Consider the following 15978-nt stretch of genomic DNA (forward strand, 5'->3'; position numbering starts at 1 on the left):
AATCACCAGGTGTGAGTAATCATCTTCCCAATCCCAGCCTTTACTAGACACCTCCTCTCAGCCTCCACACTACTCTCCTTAACAATGGTGGAGGTGTCCCTCTGTAGGTGACCCTCATTAGTGCCCATACCCTATCTCCTTTCATCTGCTCTTCCTATCATGGCCCCTGCCTTCTTCTTAGATCATTCCTATCACTGTGCAAGCCTGCTTCAGTGACTCCCATATATATATATATATTTTTTTTTTGAGACGGAGTCTTGCTGTGTCGCCCAGGCTGGAGTGCAGTGGCCGGATCTCAGCTCACTGCAAGCTCTGCCTCCTGGGTTTATGCCATTCTCCTGCCTCAGCCTCCTGAGTAGCTGGGATTACAGGTGCCCACCACCTCGCCCGGCTAGTTTTTTATACTTTTTAGTAGAGACGGGGTTTCACCGGGTTAGCCAGGATGGTCTCGATCTCCTGACTTCGTGATCCGCCCGTCTTGGCCTCCCAAAGTGCTGGGATTACAGGCTTGAGCCACCGTGCCCGGCCGACTCCCATATTTTAACGAACCCCTCTATATGCTAACAAATGTTAGAAACAGATGTGGCTACATGTGCCATAAAATAGAGGATTAAACAAGACAGAAATGTCCTTCTCCCATAAAGAAAGTCAAGAGGTAGGTAGTCCAAATGTGTGCTGGCTCCCTACACATTAGGATCCACATTTATTCTCACTTCCACCAACATCCTCAACACTTTGGCTTCCACTTAAGATCCAATATGGATGCTTGAGCTTCAGCTATCAATATATCCTACCGGGCAGGAAAGAGTAAAGCACATGACTTCCCTTTAAAGCCAGTTTTGAATTTGCACATGGACTTCTACACTTACTTCCTATTAGGTGGAATGAAGTGTAGCTGCAAGGGAGGCTGAGAAACTTGCCTTTATTCTGGAAAGCCATGTGGCCAGACAGAATTGGAAATTCTATCATGAAGGGAAGAGAGAATTACTACTAGGGGCATCTAGCAATCTCTACCAAAGCATCCTAGGCTTCTATATCCTTTCTAGATCCCTCCCAGTTCTCCATTCCCTGTTAGACAAGTTGTGCAAACATGGTAGTTCTACCACAGCCTGGCTTCCACTACTCCAGGAACACCGCCCTTATCATGTTCATCAACTGCCTTCATGTTGCCAGAGCCAACAGGCCTCAGTCCTCATCTTATCTGATCTCTAAGCAGTATCTAAGACAGCTGACAATTGCTTTCTGGAAACATTTTCTCAGTCTCTAGGATACAGCGCTCTCCTGATTCTCCTTCTGCCCCCCTCCTCCAGCCTCTTTTTCAGTCTTCTTGCCTGCTTTGGTTCCCCTGGGTCCCTCCTGAACTCTCTCCTCTTCTGCATCTACCACCTCACCCTGTGTGTCCTTCTCAGATCCCATGACCTTGAGCATCTTTATGCTGATGTATCCCAAAGCCCCTTTCCAGCCCTGGCCTCTCTTTTGAGCTCCTAGTGATGAGATAACTCCACTGGATCTCTAACAGGCATCTTAAGCTCCATGTGGCTTGAACAGAATTCCTGATGTAACTCCGAGATGTGGTTGCTGCTTTTTGATCCAATAAATGAAGCACTGTCCACCCACTTACTCCAGCCAGAAACTTGAGTTATCTTTGGTTTCTCCATTTCCTGCCCCCATGTCCTTCCTATCAATGTGTCCTGTTAAGTCCAAAATAGCATCTCTCAACTACTCATCTTAGCATGACCACCACTTTGGTTCAAACCACCATCATCTTTGGCCTGGATTGTGGCAAGCCTAATTGGCTCCCTGCTTTTATTTTTGCCTGACACCCACACACAGCCTTAAATCAGAACATGTTAGTGTTCTGCATAAAACCCTTCCAAGGCTCAACAAAGTCTCCATTCTTTGACACAGCCCACAGGCCCTGCATGCTCTGGCCCCCGCCCACCTTCCCACTCCATCCTGGGCCTCTTCCCCTAGGCTTGAAACTTCAGCTACACTGATTTTCTTTCAGCTCCTTGACCCATGCAGAACTTACCCTGAAAAGGCACCTACTGCTCTCAGCGAGGAATGTCTCTGCCCAACTTTTCCCAAGGCTAACTCCTCACTCTTGACTTCAAGTTCAGCATCACCTCCTCACTTTCCCTGACTGCTTCATCTTAGGTAGCTTTTATTCTCTATTCTAGTCCCTTGTTTTTGTCCCAGCCTTTTACTTCAACTTGTAATTATGTATTTGTCTTCTCCATTAAAAATTAACTTTATCGGGCAAAAGGCCTCAGCTGTCTTGTTCACTGAAGTATCCCACCATGCACACAGGGCCTGGCATATATCAGGCACTCAATCAAGCACTCACTATCTGCTGAATGAACGGACAGGTTCCCAGGGAGGTTCCTGAGCTGCCTGGGGTGTCACAGACAGGTTGCATCCCCCTTAATTAAACAAACAAAATTAGCCAGGCACAGTGGCTCATGATTGTAATTCCAGCACTCTGGGAGGCAGAGGTGGAAGGATTGCTTGAGCCCAGGAATTTGAGACCATCACTGGCAACATAGCAAGATCTCATCTCTTTGATTTAGCTAAAATAAAAATATTAGCTAGACGTGGTGGCCTGCACCTGTGCTCCCAGCTACTTGGGAAGCTGAGGTGGGAGGTCGAGGCTGCAGTGAGCCACTGCCATGCCACTGCACTCCAACCTGGGTGATAAAACGATACCTTTGCTCAAAAAAAAAAAAAAAAAAAAAAAACCAAACCCAAACAAACCTGGGAATAGACTGAATAGTCTCCATCTCAAGATTTCCTCCTTCTATTGGAATTAACCAGTTGGTTGCTTGTACTGGCATGGGGCAACCAGTCTTAGCCCAGTTTTAATAGATCCCTGTTTGGTGTTACCCAACAGAGCAGACCACTCGGCCCTCAGCCACAGAATAAGTTTAAGAAATAAAGTGTGGCATGCTTCATTCTACAGGTAGGGAGGCTGAGGCTGGGGAGCCGCCCCTGGCTGTCCCTGGAAATCCCTCTACCCTACAAGAATCGTCCCAGCCATCTCTTTAGCGTAAAGGTGAGGAACAAATCTCAGCCACGATCCAAAGAAAGCTTGGTATTTTTAGCACCAAGGCCAGAAGGAGAGTGTCCTTACTTCTCGGTTTACAAAGAAATAAAAACCATTTCCCCTTCCATCTTTTGAAGACTACCCCCGCCCCCAGGCTCCAAAGCCGGGCAGGAACGCCTCTTATCTCCACCACAGCCATTTTCCTAATCCTTCGCCCGCTCTCCACGGTCATTCCGTGTATCCCTCGAGACGCCGCCTCCCACAGCTCGTGCTTCTCCCAGGTTCGGCTCTGACAAGGCCAGAGCGGCGTCTGCGCAGCGCAACGGCTCAGAGAGCTCCAGCCGGCCACAAGTGCCCGGCCCCGGGCCAGGCCCGGCCTGCGCCGCACATCCACACGGAGGGCGCGGAACCTGGCCGCCTCGAGCCTCCGGCACCGCCCAGAGGGGGACAAAGGGGCGGGCCGGCGAACCGGCCTCGCGGTCCCCGGTGCCGCGCGGGCTGGGAGGCGGGGCGTGGTGGGGGAGGGGCGAGCCGGCGGGGGCGGGGCGGGGCAAAGGCGGGCCCAAGCGCGCGGGGCCGCACCGGGCGGCGCAGGGAAGCGGCGCCCCTTCCTCGGCAGCCGGCAGGCGCCGCGCCTCCGGCCCCGCCCCTCTGCGCCCCGCCCCCGCCGCTCGGACGGCCCGAGTCGCGCCCTCCCACCCCGCGCCGCCGAACTTGCTCTAACTTCCTCGGCCGAGCCGGGCCGCGCCGCCGCTGCCGCCGCCGCGCGCGGGTGAGTAGAGCGCGGAGACTCGGCTGGGGCGTCGGGGCCTGCCCCCTTCTTTGTCTGAGGCCGACTTCCCCGAGCGTCCTCCGGGGGCGAGGGCTGCTCCCCAGGTCCCTGCTTGGCCCCTCAGCCTCCTTCCCCGCCTGCCCGGGAGCGGCCCCACGGGCGGTGCTGGCTTTGTCTGCCAGGATCGCTTGCTAGAGGTTGGAGGCCTCGGCCGGGACCCGGCTGAGCCGAACTCCGGCGCCCGGCGGACGAGAGCCGCGGCGGTCCCGGGGCCGGCACTCCTGGTTCGGTAGCTCTCGCCCCATCCGCGCGCCCCGGCGAGTGCGCGCCCGGGCCGGGCGGGGTGAGGGCGACGGGAAGTCTGGACGGCCGCTGCTGCTCGGAGCTCTGCTTGTTGTCCCCAGCAGCGAGCTCTGGGATGGGTGCCCCTTTCGGCTCAGCCACCCACCTTCGGTCCCCCGGAGCTCGGGTCTGGGGTGGGGGTGGGCGTAGGCCGGGGCGGGCCACCCTTTCCTCCTGCCCCGCCGTGGTCGTGGTCAGTCTGCCACGCCGCCGTGGGTCCCACTCTGCCCGGCTTGGGTTTGGGGCGGCCGGAGTTTGAGTAGGCGGTGACCCAGCTTCTCCCCGTTAGTCGTGTGGGGTTGTGCTTGGGAGCAAAGCCTGACCCCTTGACCTAGCCGGAGTTCTGGTAGAGTGAGGTTTGTGGCTGCGGAGTGTGCTGGTCCCGGGCCGCTGCTGCTTCTCCTCCACCCCCAGGGGTGGGGTGCGGGTGGGTAGGAAGTGCCTGTGTGAGGGTGTGTGGAGAGACTTTGGCCCTCGGACCGCTGGAGCACTTGTGTTGGGGACTTAAAGTTGATCTCCGGCGAGAAGCGGTCTGTGCTAGGGGGAGTCGGGGGAAGTTGTGGGCCCCGGTACTGTCCTGGTGCTGGGCGCGGAGCGGTGGTGAGTGCGGCGGTGTCACACACACTCCTTGGGTGTCCTGGCGCGGCTATCCGCGAGGTCAGGCGGTCTTGAGCGGCAGTGCAGAGCATAGTATTGGAGCCTCTGCAGGTGTGCTCCTGGCAGTGGTCTGCTCTCCAGGGGATCCTCCTCCTTTAAGGGGTTGTTCTTGGGCTAGTGAGAGAGTGGCCTGCCAAATCCTCAAAAGTAGCCTTCCCCTCGCCCCTTGACCTTGAAGTCTGGAAGCAGTTAGTGCCTGCTGAGTGCTCCGGCTACCCTTCTCAATTTGTGAAGGGAAACCTGGGGACAGGCCATCGGAGCAGCCCTATGTCCTTGCCACGTTTAAGCCAGCCAAGTGGTTGGTGGGGGCGGCCTTCCTTCCAGGGATCTTCCTGGGCCCTGGCATCCCCAGAATGAAGCCCAGACTCCACCATCATGGCCCTGTATGCCTTTCTATCCCCTTAGCTGCCGGTGTGATCGTAGCCTCAAATTGCTGGGCTCAAGAGAACCTCCCACCTCAGCCTCCCAAAGCACAGGGATTACAGGTGTGAGCCACCACATGCAGTCCGATCCCATCCCACCCCGATCCCTAACGTTAGTGACAGGCCCTGGAAACCCAGGGCCACCAGATGTATTTTCCCCTTGCTTCTCATTGTGTTGCACCCCAACTTCAGTTGGAGACTTTCTGGGTATGTCCATCCCCGCATCTCTGAACTCCACTGCTTGGACCACCTAATGTCATCCTCAGTTTACTTAACAAAGCATGGTTGAGATTTCTGTGGGGTGCGAGGCATTGTTGCAGGCACTATTCCAAGTCTGGAAAGTCCCTCACCAGCTGTAAACTTGGTGTGGTCTTAGAACCCAGGCTGGACGTGGCATCGGTGCTCAGTAGTGTTTATTGATCTGAGCTTGATCTCAGCACAGCAGAATCATTCAGGGAGACGGGGGTCTGAGTCCATGGGTGCTTCTGAAGGTTTGTGGCTGCCCCAGGAAGAAAGGGCATGGAGCTGCAGAATGGTTGGGTGCCCAGGGAAGTGTCCCCCTTCACCAGCTGGGCAGCTGTGCTAGTCTCTGAGGACTGGTGAGGGTCCTTCCCATGTGGAAAGTGGCAGGATGAAGTGGGAGAGGAGATGGCCCTGCCCTGAAGGTTGCGGTGGCAGTGAAGTGACGTTCCTTGAGTTCTGGAACTATTTCCTGAGGCCACACTCTAGGCCACCATGTGCTCAGGAATTTGACCCATTTAACTTCAACTGAGGTAGAATTCGTTTTGGCAGTGCCTGTAAAGTGGCATTGTACCAGGCCTGGGAAAACTTTGCTGGTTTACAATTTAGTGAAGGACAAGATTATAGCAGTTATGTGGAAGGTTTCATAGTGATACTAATAGTGAGTTTATTGAGACTTACACCCTAGAAGCTTGACTTGTAATAACTCATTTAATCCTTGAAAACAACTGTGATGGCCGGGCGCAATGGCTCGTGCCTGTAATCCCAGCACTTTGGGAGGCCTTGGTGGGTGGATCACCTGAGGTCAGGAGTTCGAGACCAGCCTGACCAACATAGTGAAACCCTGTCTCTACGAAAAATACAAAATTAGCTGGGCGTGGTGGCACATGCCTGTAATCCCAGTTACTTGGGAGGCTGAGGCAGCAGAATTGCTTGAATCCGGGAGGTGGAGGTTGCAGTGAGCCAAGATCGTGCCGTTGCACTCCAGTCTGGGCAATAAGAGCAAAACTCCCTCTCAAAAAAAAAAAAAAAAAAAAAAAAAAGAAAGAAAAAACAAAACAACCGTGATGTCAACAGCTCCATTTTACAGATGAGGAAACTGTGGTCCCGAGAGGTCACAGAGTAACTTGCTTGAGGTCTCAATATGAGCTGGCTTTTCTCATTTCTTTCTTTCTTTTTTTTTTTTTTTTTGATATGGAGTCTCACTCTATCGGCCAGGCGGGAGTGCAGTTGTGTGATCTCAGCTCACTGCAACCTCCACCTTCTGGGTTCAAGTGATTCTCCTGCCTCAGCCTCCCAAGTAGCTGGACTACAGGTGTGCGCCACCACACCCAGCTAATTTTTGTATTTTTAGTAGAGAGGGGGTTTCACCATGTTGGCCAGGCTGATCTCAAACTCCTGACCTCAAGTAATCTGCCTGCCTCGGCCTCCCAAAGTGCTGGGATTACAGGTGTGAGCCACCATGCCTGGCCAGGTTTTCTCATTTCTAATTTAGACAATACGTTCCTCTCAGAGGTGATTAAAATAGATTCATATACCGAACAATCCTGGCCCACAGTGGAACTAATGAGTGTTTTCAGTGAAGGTGCCCTTGTGTCCCTGCCTCTGAACACATCTCATCTGTCCAGCACAGCCTGGGCACATAGCAGGTACCCCAGAACCCCTGCTGGTTGGCGATGTAGCTTCTGTCTCCCTCAGGCCAGGGAATAGGAAGACCAACACTGCCACATGCAGAAGATTGGTGAGTCACTGCCTGTGTCTGTCTGGATAGATCACGGTTTGCTGTGGTAACAGCAATCCCCAAGTCTCAGAGGCTTAAAGCAACAGAGGTTTATTTCTTGTTCACACTGCATATTCATTTATCTTCTTTATGTTGTCCTCACTGGGGGGACCCATAGTGATTAGTGGGAACACTCCTGGTGGCTTGGACAGAGGGACAGAGAGCATGATGATCCCTGTTTCCTGCCATTGAGTCCTGGTGGCCTTTAAGATGCCTATGGGAAGGGGATTAGGCTCCTGCTGCCTGTCTCTGCCCTGCCTTGTCAGTCCTTGGACATTTTGCATGTTCCATCCCCTATCTGGATGTGGCCTGTAGGGGCAGCCACCTTTCCTAGAAGCAGGAGCAGGTAGCGCTACCCAGGCAGGCCTGGTCCTGATTCAGGGATTGAGCTTGCAGTCGTAGGGGTGTGGAAAGCAGTGGTGGTGAGGTGACTGAAGGTGGACTCCCACTGGGGATGGGATTGAGTGTGGGGCCAGATCCCTGGTCTGTAGAAGGGAGTAGGAACCCTCTGTTAGTTACGTTTTCCCCCTCAGGCCACCTTAGCAGGATTTTAAGGAGTCATTCACACTGTGGCCCTTGATTTTGTGCCTCGTCACCTGCTTGGTCTCTGGTGATTTCCCTCGGGGCTAGCAGACACTGTTGGAAGTGGTAAGGCCTCAGGTTCTTCCGCCTCATGATTAACTCACTCTCCTTAGGCATATTTCCACCTTTTCCAGGGCCTCCGTTTTTCTACTAGTGGAGTGAGAGGTGGTGGTGGTCTCCAGCAGTGGTCCCACTCTTGGCAGGCCATCAGAGTACCCAGGTTGCTGCGTAGAGTGAAGTTTTGATAGCCTTTGGTCTAGGTGAATGCCAGCGTTTCAGTTTGCTTATCTTCCATTATAGCAGTGTCCTCTCTAACTGTGAATCAGGGAGGTTATTCATAGCATCTCCACATCCATTTTCTCCCTTAACTGCGTATGCTTTTGGTTTAGACAGGGCAAGTGGCCATGTTGGTAGAGCGCAGGCCCTGGCAGGGAGGCAGTGTCCAGTGCCTCTGCCGATTAAACGTGGAGATGTGAAGATGAATGGATGATGGTGAGGCAAGCTTTCAAGTTGCATCTACTTTCTAGTTGAGTGACCTACACAAGTCTTTGATTTTTTTTTTTTTCTTCCTGGAAAAAAAAAGTTGTCAAATTTTCTCATCTGTAAAGTGAGAAGAATCAAGGCTGCCTTTCCTATCTCACTGGGTTGCAGTGAAGCATGAGCACACTGAGAAACAAGATCCAAAGCCCCTGAGTTAGGCCTGACACTGGTGTGAGACAGCTGCCATCTCTGGTGGCACTCAGCAAGTGCTCACCAGCAGCTGATTCTGGAAACCCCACTTCCTCCACTCTTGGGCTTGGTGGGGTTGGGTAGGGTTGGGTGGGGCTGTGGTTTTCTTTTAGGAGGCAGCAGGCCAGGCCTGGAGACCAGAGCTTAAGTGGGCCTGGGCAGGCTGGGGTTGAAACTCTTCACCCCTTGCGGTCTGTTCTGCCTCCCAACTGAGCAGCCAGGGAGAAGGCCTGGAGCCTGTGCCTTTCAGCTAGATAGCTGGAGGAACTGACTCCTCCCTCCTTAGGCTGTGCTGGCCTGAGCTGGGAGCCTGAGAGCTGGGGCAGTTGTCTCTAAAGTGGCTTCTGGGATTCTGGTAAGAGGTGAGCTCCTGGTGCTGCCTCAGAGTCTTTGTGGTTTCCTGGCATTTGGGAGAGCTGGAGTTGGGCTGTCCTGCATGGATAAGGTTTGGGGAGGGACCGGAACAAGGGGCTAGTGAACCTTCTCTGGGTTTTTCCTGCCTGACTATGTGTCCCAGCTGTTGAGGCCTGTGCTCCTATACACTCCACGGCCTTGAGAGGAGTTCGTAGCCGTAACATCCAGGAGAGAGGCCCCAGAGCAGTGGAAGGAAATGTGTCTCTCCCGAATCACTTTTGTTTGTACCCCGAGGTCTGAGTGGTGATCCTGGGGATGCTGTGGGACTCTCAGCAGTAGGAGTGTGTCTGTCCCCAATCTGGGTGCCTGCCAGCTGTGCTCAGGGTCCTCTCCTGTGTCCCTGGGCCAGGCAGACAGGGTCTTTTTTGGGGCTTGGTAGGGGAGGTCAGCCACAGCCCCAGACCAAGTAGTTTACACACTCTGAGTGAGGGGTGGGAGCAATGGGTCCGGGAAGACTTAGGGAGCTGGTTAAAGAAAAACTTACTCTGACGCTTGTTAAACTGGTAAGGTAGTCTGTATTTACGACTTGCAATAGGTGTAGGGATTATGGCAATGGGATTTTGCAGTAGGGGAGAGAGAGTGGGCCAACTTCAAATACAACAAAGAAAAGTGGGAACTTACAGCCAAGGAGCGGAGTGTGGGGCCTCCTGAACATTTTTAAGAGGGTAGGGAAATTTTTACTAAACTTAGCTAACTGAATTCTTGTTGCAAGCAGGCCAGGGTGATCAGGTTTTACCTGGGAGATAGCAGAGGATGAGAAATACGATCAGATATCCAGGGTGATTAGATATTGAGGGTGGGGGATTCTGGTTAACAGGATTTTTGCTAAAACTAGGCTCTGACAGAATGGAGCTAGGAGCCCTAGGTCAGGACCAGGTGAGCAGAGGGCTCAGAGAAATAAAGTTTGGTCAGGGACAGAATCTCTGTCAGTATCCCGTGGCTGGCAGTGTCCTGTCCATTCTTCTTGCACTGGCCTGTCCCTCAGGAGACAGGTGTGAGTGGTCCTGAACTTGGGCCAGTGCAAGAATAGGGCACAGGTTTCTCTCCTTGTAGGTGTTCCTTCTTGTGTCACTCTCTTTTTTTCCAGAAACCTTGGTCCTTTTCAGCATCTGCTAGCCCCTTGTCCCTTGGCTCCCTTGCTCTTGGCCTGCTGGATTTCCCCTCTGCACCCAGGAAATCGCATGGACCTGGGTCCTCATTTCCCTACAACCCACCAATTTTGCTACTTATAACAGCTATCCCCCGCTAGCCTTCTATTGCCAAACCTGTTGGCTGTCAGACCACAGCCATTTTATTCAGCCTTTTTTTTTTTTTTTTTTTTTTTTTTTGCCCCCTGAAACTGAGCTCCTGCTGCAGTTTGTGTTTCCTGTTCTCCCTGTCCTGGACAAACCAGTCTGACAACTTTGTGGTTCTCTCTCCTGCCTCCATCAGCCTGGGAATTGACTGTCCCATTTGTCTGAGCTGGGCAGAGGGAGGTGCTGTGGGGGATCTCTTCCTCTTGCCTGTACTGCATACTCCTGGGGCCTTCTAGCCAGAGCTCCTGGGCATTTTGGCCATGGGAGCTTCACCAGCTTCCTTCTGTCTGAGGCCTTCAGGTCCCTGCATCCAGCCTACCTTGTTCCTCCTTCATGAGTGAGGCTCCTCCTTTTCTCTCTGGCCCTCCTCTCTGCTTGATCAGACTCTGCCTCTCTTGAGGGCCGGCTCCCTCCAGCCCCCCCCTGCACAGGTGACCTTGTGTGGCCTGCCTCCTTTTCTTGAGGCTGATCTTGTCTCAACAGTCAGCTTTTCAGGAACCAGGCTCTTGCTGTAGTAAGGAAAACCAGTCAGCTGTGGATGGGGCCTTCCCTCCTTCCCAGAGGCTCTGTGGCCAGCTTCCACCCTTGCAGCAGAACAGTGGTGGTGACTGAACCCTGCTCTCTGCACCCATCCTGCCTGCCACAATCATTGTGTTTTGTTACTCTAGTAGCTTCCTGTAAAATACAAGTGATAAACGTGGATAGGTTTTTGAGGGGGGCATGCCAAAATCAAAGTTGGTGGTAGTGGTGGGGGATTCATTCCCAAGGGCTCTGGGATGCTAAGTGTGTAAGCAAAGAGGAGCAAGTGGCATGTGCCCAGGATGGGGTGGGGTGGGCAGGTTTAGTTGAGGGCTCCTCTGGCATAGGGTAGCCCTGACACTCCCCTCTATGGCATGATCGATGAGGTGGCAAAGGCAGGTGCCAGGATTTGGTGTGTTGAGGATTAGTGCCTGGGGTGGGCTCTGCTCACTCCTGCAGAAAGACGGAGAGGGGCTGGTCTTTGTTTCACAGAGGATTGTGCGATTACAGGCAAGACCTGCTGAGGACTTACATTGAGCCACAGACAGGAGCAGAATGAGATATGAGGGCTTCAAGTGCCAGTGTGATTCTCACTGTTGTGAGATCTCATTTGTGCCTTTTTTTTTTTTTTTTTCTTGAGACAGGGTCTCACTCTGTTGCCCAGGCTGGAGTGCAGTGCCCTATCACAACTGCAGCTTCCACCTTCCTGGCTCAAGTGATCCAAGTGATCCTCCTGCCTCAGCCTCCTGAGTAGCAGGGACCACAGGCATGCAGTACCACACCCAGCTAATTTTTTTTTTTTTTTTTTTTTTTTTTTTGAGACGGAGTCTCGCTCTGTCACCGAGGCTGGAGTATAGTGGCCGGATCTCAGCTCACTGCAAGCTCCGCCTCCCGGGTTTATGCCATTCTCCTGCCTCAGCCTATACCCAGCTAATTTTTAAAAATTTTTTGTAGAGGTTGGATCTTGCTGTGTTGCCTAGGCTGGTGTCAAACTCCTGGGCACTTCACTTGTGCTTCTTAATTCAGGGGCTACTTGTTGAACATATGTAGCAGTCTTCAGAAAGCATCTTATTCTGTAAGGGGAACCAAATATACCCATTCCCCTTCTCTGGCCTTCTTTCCCTGTGGTCTGGGCAGTCTTTGAGCTTGAGGTCATTAGGAGGTGTTTATTTCTGTCTGCTCTGGTGGCCTAGGGGGTGGCAGTGGGGTGGGATGGGATGTGATGGGATGTGATGTGATGGGGTGGGGTGAGGTGGGGGAGTTATTCTACACAGATAGAGTTCTGTTTGTGAACCACTCCCTGCCTTCCACATCTCTCACTCAAATGGTCTGGCCGGTCCAGGTTCTAATGGTCATTGTGTCATTCCCCTCAGCAGCAGGAAAGGCTGGAATGGTTTTTGTATTGTTCCTTAGGGGGAAGAATCACTTGGAGGAAGTATATCAGTGCTTCTGAGTGCAGAGTATTTATTGACACGTCAGTTAAAGGAAGCTTTTAAACAACATATATGTATCCCTTTAGTGAGGAATAAATCTACAAGTGCATCTCATAGCTCCATTTTGCAGCTTCCGTTTCCTGGAAGGTACATGGAGTTTAGTGGTTAGGGAATGGGATTTTGAGCTGGGATTTTGGAGAAACTGTTTTTAGCCTGTCCTTGGAATTGGGCCAGGCCTAGAAATCTGTTGAAATAGCTTTCTTTAGTTGCTGAAACTGGGATGTTGTTCATAGCACTAGGACCTCGAGCTCCACTGATGACTGAGTAGGGAGGGGCTCAGAGAAGGGTCCCTGTGGAGGCCTGGGATGCCTGGGTTTCAGCCCCCTCTCCTGCATTGTGTACCTTGCGTGGACCTTAGGGTCTTACAGTTTTATCACGAAGTGGGTTTGGCAGCAGATGGTCTGGTTTCTTTTGTGGCTTTGTCAGAATCTGCTCTTGCTCTTCTTAGGAAAACTTTCTATTTCGGGACTTGGGGTGGAGTCTTAAGTGAGTTGGTGAGTCTTTATTCCTGAGGCTGCCACTGCCTGACCCCCTCCTTCCCCTTGATTCCTTCCCCCTCCCTGTTAACTCTGCCTTGTTCTAGGGAAACACCAGAAGCTGCCCTCAGACAGCTACAGGTAAAATTGTGTGTCCAGCCACAAACTTTAGGTGTTTTAAATATTAATTTAGGTTTAACATTTTTATTTACAAAAATGTATACATGATGAAAAACACATAACAAAGATACACAGTGAAAACTCCTATTTCTATCCCTGACCCCTTCAGTTCTACTCCTCTGAGGCCCCTGTCACCAGATGTTCAGTGCCTAGTCAAGCGTGTCCGTATTCCTCTCTTGTTTATTACCCCAGTGGTAAACTAATTACGCTGTTTTGCACTTCCTGATTTTTACTCTAAAAATTTATCCCAGGATTGTTCCATTTTAGCACATAGTTTAGTCCATTCTTTTTAACAGCAGTGCATGATTCTGCTGTACAGTGAATGATGACTCACTTTACCAGCCCCCTATTGATGGATTTTGAGGTTTCTTTCAGTATTTTGTTTCTATAGGCTAAGCTGCAGGAGTGTCTTATGCATGCTCTAGGTCTGTAGTGGAAATGACTAGATGTGGAGTTACTGCATTAGGTGTGTAAAAGGAAAAGAAACATGCAGCTTTGATTCCGAAAGGGGGAATGAAAGTTTACGAAGTTTTATTTTGGAGGGATCTTGGCCTTCTACAGAGACAAGAGCTGGAGAAACTACTGGGAAGGCATGAGGGGTGCCAGCGTGTTGGTTCCCACCCAGGTCCGTCTTTGGTTCAGTTCGGCCAGCCTGTCCCCATAAGCTCCATATTTACAGCCCTTGGCTGGCCCTGTGGGTCATGCTGCCTGTGCCCCCAAAAGTGTGAGGAGTCAGCCAGAGCGAGCTGGGGTGTAGGGTGGGGGAGCAGGCTTCTCATAGTGGGTTCCAGCGGCCTCAGGACTTTGCAGGACCTGTGTAGGGTGCGAAGGGGGAGCCTTGGTTGCAACAAGCTGGAGCTGGTGTCAGCTTTTAGAGGAGCAGATTTTCCTGCAGTGTCAGGGGTTGGTGTGAGGATCAGCCCCCTGCTCTGGTCTCCCTTGGCCTTTCGTTGTTCTGCAGACCTCTCTGTTCAGGCCACATTGGGCCTGATTGCCACCCTGTGATTTTAAAAGCCTGTGTAAAGGGCACCTGGTGAAAATAATAGATGGGTTTTATGTTTTGAGCAGGCGCTTCCTTTCAGAACAGAAACGGGGTATGGTTCTTCCTGGGATGAGCGGGGAAGGAGGAACAGTCGTGAGGGCATGTTGGAGGCGCCCACTCCGTGTTGGGAGCTCTCTGGTTGTTTCCCTGTGTGGCTCTCACTGCCCCATGCCAGGGCAGGGTGGGAAGCAGGGAGATTTTAGGGCTGGCTGTCAGATAGTCCTCCTAAATAGACCCTGACCTGGTGGGTTTGAGATCTGTGTCCCTGCCATGGCTCCCCCACCCTTCTAGTCAGAGAACTTCTTACCATTGCAGTTACATGCAGTCCCTGTGAGAAGGCCAGAGCTTCCCATGTGCAGCTCGTTGTCTGGGCCTGGGTCCTTGATAGCACAGAGGTTTCTATTGTGGCCTGGTGGTAGTGCGGGCTGACCTGTGGGGTTGAGGAGGCGGGACCTGGGGCCTCACAGTGGAGCTATTCAGGGGCTCTGCCCTGATTCCTGCTGTTTCCCATTGTAGGTTTTTTTGGGGGGGTGTGGTGGGAGGGGACTAGAAAAAGAGGCGAGGGGGAGAGGGAGTGGTCAGTGCAGCTATTGTTGCTGGTAGCAGGAGCCCATTATGCTTAATAGAGGTCCATTTGCAGAGAGCCTTGAGCCACGCCAAGGCCCATGATGTGTTCTCAGATTCTAGTTTCTGCCTCTGTCAAGATCCCCCTTCGCCCTTCTCAAGTCCCTGTGCTTGCCTGGAACACCTCTAGGTAAGAGTTCTGAGCAGCTGGGCAAGGAGCAGGAGTGGCCGGTGCCAGGCTTGTCGGCCACCTGCCCACTGCTTTGGGGAGTGAGTTCTGCCCAGTCTTCCTGGCCCAGCTGTGCCTTTGGGTGGGGGCCAGGCACGTGCCTGGGTTGCTGTTAGTCTCCCAGGCCCCCTACTTTCTTTGTGCCTCAGTGCTCAGCGCAGTGTCCCCTGTTCCTCACGCGAGCACTCAGCTGCTGAAAAGCCTGTGTGCTGGCAGCTCAGCCTGCAGCCACCCCCGCTGCAGGAGCCACAGCCATTTTCCTTTGTTCTGCCATCTCCGGGCTCTTGAATCTCAGGCTGGCAGCAGGCAGCAGGCAGCCAGCACACAGTGCCGGCGGAGTGGAAACCCTTGTGACATGAATCTGCCCACTGAGCCAAAGGCATGGCAGCCCCGTGACTGCACCCCTAATTCCTCTGGCTGTACCCCTGTCTCCCAGCCATGCTGAGAGAAGCACAGAGTCTCCCCTCTTACTGGATCACAAAGATAGTGACACCTACAGTGGGAACAGAGAGAGGTCTCACCTGTTTTGGGCCACCGAGGGTGCACACTAAAGAGAGAGTGAGTTAGCCTCCAGGTCTTCGGCAGAAAAAGCCACTCCGAGGCACAAAGGATGCTCGTTCTTAATCTCCTGGTGCTTGTTGAAAACAGAGGCAGTATTGGTTGAGAATATTTTTTATTTTGGTCTCTGTGGTTGTGAGGACTTTTCTCTAACTGAGGGGAACTGTCCCCTGCTCCTTCATATCTGAATCTCTCCTTTCTCTCCCCAACCACTTTTTGGTGGGCAAAATGAGCATTCTCTCTGAGGGTGCAATTTTAGCTCTGTGTGGGGTTGCAGGCGGGGTGAAGGCCACTCTCACCCACTGTCTGACTTCTCTATCTGAGGTGTGCCCGCCCCAACCCATACTGTCTCCTTTCTAAACCACAGCCAGAATCTGTAAGGCACCTGCCTTTGAAATAGAGTTGTTTTGTATAGAACTCATAACTCCCACTAGTTTTCATGTGTTTAGCGTTTTATCGTACCCTTTCAAAACCCATCCTGGCTGTCTTATTTGATTCTCTTATCAGCCAAGTCTTACAAATCAGGAAGCAAGCCTCAGCCCCAGATAGGGTTGCACCTTGGAGTGTCCTCATTTTATTTTATTTTTTGACATGGAATCTTGCTCTGTTGCCCAGGCTGGAATGCAGTGGCATGAGTATGG

The 15978-nt window shown here is 52.4% G+C and overlaps 1 protein-coding gene across 1 annotated transcript in view; it reads left to right on the top strand.

Annotated features, from left to right (window-relative positions):
- The first annotated feature begins 3678 nt into the window (after positions 1-3678).
- The window catches only part of LOC105465936 (tetraspanin 14), a 63847-nt gene continuing 51547 nt past the window's right edge, over positions 3679-15978 (top strand). Inside the window, exon 1 of the mRNA XM_011714580.3 lies at positions 3679-3815. The gene's annotated coding sequence lies outside the window, so the exon portion shown is untranslated. The remainder of the gene's footprint in view (positions 3816-15978) is intronic.

This window comes from Macaca nemestrina, chromosome 9 (genome assembly GCF_043159975.1).
Source record: "Macaca nemestrina isolate mMacNem1 chromosome 9, mMacNem.hap1, whole genome shotgun sequence".
Taxonomy (NCBI): domain Eukaryota; kingdom Metazoa; phylum Chordata; class Mammalia; order Primates; family Cercopithecidae; genus Macaca; species Macaca nemestrina.